The sequence below is a fragment of the Mesoplodon mirus genome (genome assembly GCF_964341445.2).
Source record: "Mesoplodon mirus genome assembly, chromosome: 8".
In the NCBI taxonomy this organism is placed as follows: Eukaryota; Metazoa; Chordata; class Mammalia; order Artiodactyla; family Ziphiidae; genus Mesoplodon; species Mesoplodon mirus.
The window spans coordinates 41,046,381-41,052,380 of NC_138984.1; the positions used below are offsets into that span (position 1 = coordinate 41,046,381).

Sequence of the window (6,000 nt, forward strand, 5' to 3'; positions counted from 1 at the left end):
TCCAGGTGTCTTCACTTCTGAGGAAGCTTTTTTGCGTTCCTTCCCACCAGAGACTTCCCTTCCAGAATTCCAGTATATTATGTGTACTTTCACATTAAGAGCGTTGGGCTCGGGCTTCCCTGGTGGCGCAGTGGTTGAGAGTCTGCCTGCCGACGCAGGGGACGTGGGTTCGTGCCCTGGTCTGGGAAGATCCCACATGCCGCGGAGTGGCTGGGCCCGTGAGCCATGGCTGCTGAGCCTGTGTGTCCGGAGCCTGTGCTCTGCAACAGGAGAGGCCACAACAGTGAGAGGCCCACGTACCGAAAAAAGAAAAATAAAAAATAAAAAAAGAGTGTTTGGCTCTCATAATGCGTGAGTTCACACTCTGCTTTCACTACTTAAGATGTATGATTTGGGGTGCGTCACTGAATCTCTCTGTGCCTCAAATTTGGAATAGCTCCTAAGACATAGAGAGATATTTTTGAGACTTAAATTAGGAGAGCCTCAGATAACATTTTTTTTTTTTTTTTTTTTTTTTTTTTTTTTTTGCGGTACACAGGCCTCTCACTGTTGTGGCCTCTCCCATTGCGGAGCACAGGCTCCGGATGCGCAGGCTCAGCGGCCATGGCTCACGGGCCCAGCCGCTCGGCGGCATGTGGGATCTTCCCGGACTGGGAGCACAAAGCCGTGTCCCCTGAATCGGCAGGGGGGCTCTCAACCACTGCGCCACCAGGGAAGCCCCCAGATAAACTTTTAAAGCAATTAAAGTGCTGTCTGCCATACAGGAAGGACTTCATAAATGATAGTCATTTTCTAGTTGTATGTTCATTCTTCTTACTCTAAAGACAATGTTTTCTAATATTTTAACTGGCTACAAATAAGTGATTTCAAAAGGTGAAGTATCTCAAAGCATAAAAATGTAGTATTCAAATATTTTCTAAGTAGGTGAAATGGAAAAATATAAACTCTTACAATCTTTTGCCAAGGGATGCAATTAATCTTTCAGTAAGAGAATAAGGTAAATTGTCAGCTGGAATTTTTATTGCCTTGAACATTTTTCCTTAAATTACATGGAATAACTACAGATAACTGGATAACTGGAATGCTATCACTTCTCCTTTCCCACATTTTTAAAATTTGAAAATATGGAATTATTTAAAGTTCCTTAGCTTATAAATGATTTTTTGAGCCAACCAAATCTTAAAACAAGCATTTCAGACCATTTCGTATGCTTCAAGAGCTCACACAGAATATCCCTACAGTACTTTGCAATAGGAAGACAGAATTTCTAGTGTCGGGAATGACAGAATGCTGTTTGGACTGGGAAACCCTGTGGGTCATTTCATTTTCATTTGATAGTGAAGCAGAAAAATCAACATGTTGTGTGTCAGAGTACAATGACAAGTACTCCTTGGCAGTTTGATTTTTAGCCATTGGTGAGGGGGAAAATACCGAAAGCAGGCTGTCAAGGTGTAACTTCACATAGGTAAGTCTGGTTTAAACTAGGCAGGTAGTCTGCATTTTGATATTACCAGAAATAGAAAGGGCCCTTTAGCTTGAACCAAATGCTGTAGGGAATTATAGCTCCTATGAAATCTGCTGCTCTGATGATTGATAGTCAAATCTGAAAATGAAATGTCTTAAAGTCTTCCTTTTGAACATTTCTACCTTGCTTGAACTTTATAAAGATAGAGAAAGGAAACAGGTGAAGGGAAAAGAATAGCCATGTTGGAATTTCACCCTGAAGTAGAGAAGAATTTTTCAATTAAAAGATAATCTAATAGTAATACACCAATTTTAAAATTTAATAGGTGACACTTTTTTTGATCTGTGAATAGTGTTTTTCATTTATATTTTACTAAATGAGAGGATAATCAGGACGATTTACATAGATTTTTTCAATGATAAATTCAAACAGCTTATCATTTGTACTATTTTATAATTTTTATTTATATTTTTGTAGATTGGATTTGTTCATTAAAAATGATTCATGCTAATTGTAACTAAAATAATTCACAGTGGAAAATGTTATAGAGGTAAATAAAAGTATTTATCCATCATTGCCGCAAATCTCACTCCCCAGCACTAACCACAATAAATATTTGATATGTTACTTTAATGAACAAACATTAAATACATAAAAACATGTGTACATATACACAGTAGCAGAATATCAGACATTGTGTTGGCAAAAATGGTATCAATCTCTACAGACTGTTATGTGAATTGCTAATTAAGACTTAAAAGTGCATTCTGTGCTAACATGTGAAACTACATAATTGCATTGGAGAGTATTCCATTAATTAAACAATAATTTTTAAATATCTTTACATATTTTTTACAACTTTTCTAGGGTAGGGGAACTATTATAAATAATGCTGTAACGAACATGATGGCTGCTTACCTTTTACATAAGATAAATCTCTAGCATTGCAATTGTTGAAATAAAACGCAGCATACTTAAATATTTATAGATAGTGCAAAATTAACTTACAAAGCAATTGGGCTAGATTACTTTCTCACCAATATTTTTGTCAGGTTCTCATGGTATTGATTGCACTCTCTAACCATTGTAGTTTCATAGATTAATGTTTTTGTTGTTATATTAATTTGATTTTATTTAATTATTAATGATAGTAACATTCTTTCACATGTTTTCATTTTTTCTTTGTATATTGTTCATAATCTTTGCCTACTTTTTTTTTGAAATGGTCTTTTTCTTATTTAGTTAATATGCATGTGTGAAAAAACACTTCTTTCTTTATATGTTGAGTAGTGAACTATTCTTTATAAAAGAGGTTATTAATATCTTTATAGTGTATCATTTATCAATTAACTTTGATCACAGTATATTTTGCTATACAGATGTCTCTGCCATACACAAATCCATCATTTTGTTCTATTTTGACTTTTTGGCTTTTCTGTTGTACGTAAAAGTCATCTCCATTCTTACTATATTTAAATGACTTTTTTAAAAAGTACCTGTCATCTTTCAGATACCCCAAAAAGAAGTCCTTTTCAGAATTCTATGTTCCACAGATGTGTTTTATTTTTGTACCATAACTATATAATCCTTATATCCATAGCTTTGTGTGTGTGTGTTTGTAATACATTCAGACATATATATATGTCTATATATGCATAATAGGTATGGATAGCCACTTCCCTTTTTTTTCTTATTAAAAAATTTTTGGCTATTTTTGTACATTTATATTTCTGGTTATAATTAGTTAGTTAATTTCTGCCCAAAGTTGCACTATCTTGAATTTATCAAGTAATTTTATATCAATCAGTATATTCACAATATTCAGTATATTCATATAAAAATGACATACAAAATCATTTTATGGACATTTATATATTACTCTTAAATTTTGTAGTTATTTTTAGTAAATATTTTTGGCCTTTTGGTAAGGTTACTATTATTGTATAATAATTTTATTTCTGTGTGCTTATTCCAGAAATTATCAGTTGATTCATAAAGATTTTCTAATTAGATAACATACTGTCTTTAAATAATCAATGTGTTTCTTTTTTCCCAAAATATATGTATATTTTTTTCCTTTAATCCATTGGCTACAATCCTTAACACAATGTTAAAAAATAATGATTATTGCATATATCCTTCCTCATTCCTGACTTCAAAGGAAGTTCTTCTAGTATGTTAAAAGGAATCATGTGAATTTCTCGTAAATACATTTTATCATGTTAAAGAAGTTTTTTTTTTCTTGGCTAGAACTAAGGTCTCTGAGTTCACACCATACTCAGCTATTTATGTGTATGAGACTTTGGGCAAGTTATCTAAATTTCTTGTGCCTCAATTTCCTCTTCTGTAGATGGAATAGCAATTGTATTTATTACACCAGATTGTGATGAAATTAATTGAATTGATAAATGTAAAGTTAGAACATTACCTGATTCACAGTAAATACTCAATATATATTTTTTTCCTTAGACTATCAGATTTTTATTACCTTTTTCTCAAAAAAAAACAACAACCATGTCAATATAATACAAAATGAAAATCAAGGGTCTATGGCATATCATTCTTTTTAAAAGGTGGTTTCCTTTTTTCCCCCATAAGACACACTAATTTATTTAAGCCATAATCTCTTGACATTTTAACTTTTAAGTTCACTCTGTCTATAAAGTATACTCATATTCCCTGCTGACGTGCCATGACTATGCTGAAAAACTTAGCAACAGTATGAGTAAATTTCACACAATTACTAATCTCCTAAGAATGTACAGTGTTACCACTTAGGAAACAATAAGTCTTTTTTTTTTTTTTCCTTTTAAGTTTGGTGTAGGCGGAATAGCACGTTTCTGATCTAAAACAAATAATACATTGCTTCTATAAAGGTGACAACATGTAAGGCAGTTCAAAGAATGCTGACTAATCAAACAAAATGCAATTATTGGATTATCTTGCTATTCATATCAGCTTAACTTGTTTTAACTCATTGCTCTTAAATCCATACAGCACTCCATTTTACAGAGTAACCCCACTCTTGATTAATCTGTTCTAAAGGGCCAGTATTATTTACACAATTATTTTAGCCAAAAGTCTGGCCAGTTGTGGCATCAGGTGAGGATGTCATCCTAGCTCTATTACCATTTACATCCACCAAGGGAAATTCTGGAAGTTCAACACTTGTCCCTGGTCCCCGAAGGTTCATCTGTCCATTGGCAGTGCTAAACTGAGGAGCTATTCCAGCTCTGGATCCATGATATGGAGCACGGGAAAGAGCTCATTTGGTAAGCTTGGTGGACAGGCTGAGCCTCAGCTTTCTTCTGAGAAGTCACTTGATCCAAAAGGTCCTGTGTTGATGTGGCAGAAGCATGGTTTGTCTCATCACCTGTAAACAGTATTCACACTGGTAAGGTTTTTCTCCACTATGAGATCTCTCATGCCTTTCCATATAATATTTTTGAATGAATCTCATACCACATTCATCACAGCGAAATGATTTGTCACCAGTATGAATCTTCTCATGTCTCTGTAGCAGGTACTTCTGTATGAAATGCGTGTCACATTGAAATGGTTTTTCACCTGTATGAATGAAGACATATCTCTGTAAGTGATAGTTCATTCTAAAGGCAGCATTGCAGTGCTCACAAACATGAGATTTAGGGTGTTTCCAACCAAGTGATCCATCTTCATTTATTGTAAGGATTTTTGCAGGAGAACATTGTTTCCATTTCTTCTTTTTCTGTAAGTCCTGGCTCTCTGATTTGTTTTTTGTCTCTCATCAGTTGCTCAGATACATCGGTAGAAGTAATTTCTGCTTTACACTTATAGAGACATTAAGTGCATACTGTAGTCCTTGAGGGAGTCTTTCATGTGTTTCCATCTGCTCTTCATCATTTTTCACTGTCTCCTCATGGACCATGAGTTCATCATGTGATATCATATCCTGTTGTCTCATTTCACTTGCTTGTTAACACTTCATCTGCAGCAAGGATCTCCTGGTGAGGCATACTCCAGTCTTGAAGCACTGACTCCCACAGCTCTCCAGACACGGTAGACTGGCCAGACACTCCACCCATTACAACCATTGCCCTGGAAGACTGCATTTCAACTATGCTGCCACATTTAAATAATCCTTCCAGTTTGTCGTCAATGTTCATGCTTAAGTATAACTGCCTGAGACTAATGTAAAAATGAAGGCTTCAAGGAAGGGAACGCTGTAGAGTTGAAAAAGAAATCATGGTTGAGTTTCTACCTTTCATAGGCTTCAGAGACCCTCAATACCACCTCAATCACGTATGCCGTCCAGTTCTTCTACAAAATAGGTCAGGCAAATGCTCATCATGCCAGATCACTTGGCCGAATTTCCAAGCTTGAGTCCTCCCTCTATCTGCCAGTGGGTGCCGAGGTCACCGACTGCAGGTGGTGGCAGCTTCAACGTTTCTAGGGGCCTTAAGAGAAGGGGAAGGGGGGAGGGGGGAGGGGGGAGAACTTTTGCTGTGGTAGCTTCATCAACAGCTCCCACCCCTGCGCCGTTCTCCTCTTCTCCC

At 35.7% G+C, this 6,000-nt stretch overlaps 1 pseudogene across 1 annotated transcript; it reads right to left on the reverse strand.

Annotated features, from left to right (window-relative positions):
• Nucleotides 1-4,781: 4,781 nt before the first annotated feature.
• On the reverse strand, nt 4,782-5,610 carry LOC309809353 (zinc finger protein 148-like; annotated as a pseudogene). The gene has a single exon. The product of its transcript is annotated as a zinc finger protein 148-like (transcript).
• Nucleotides 5,611-6,000: the final 390 nt, after the last annotated feature.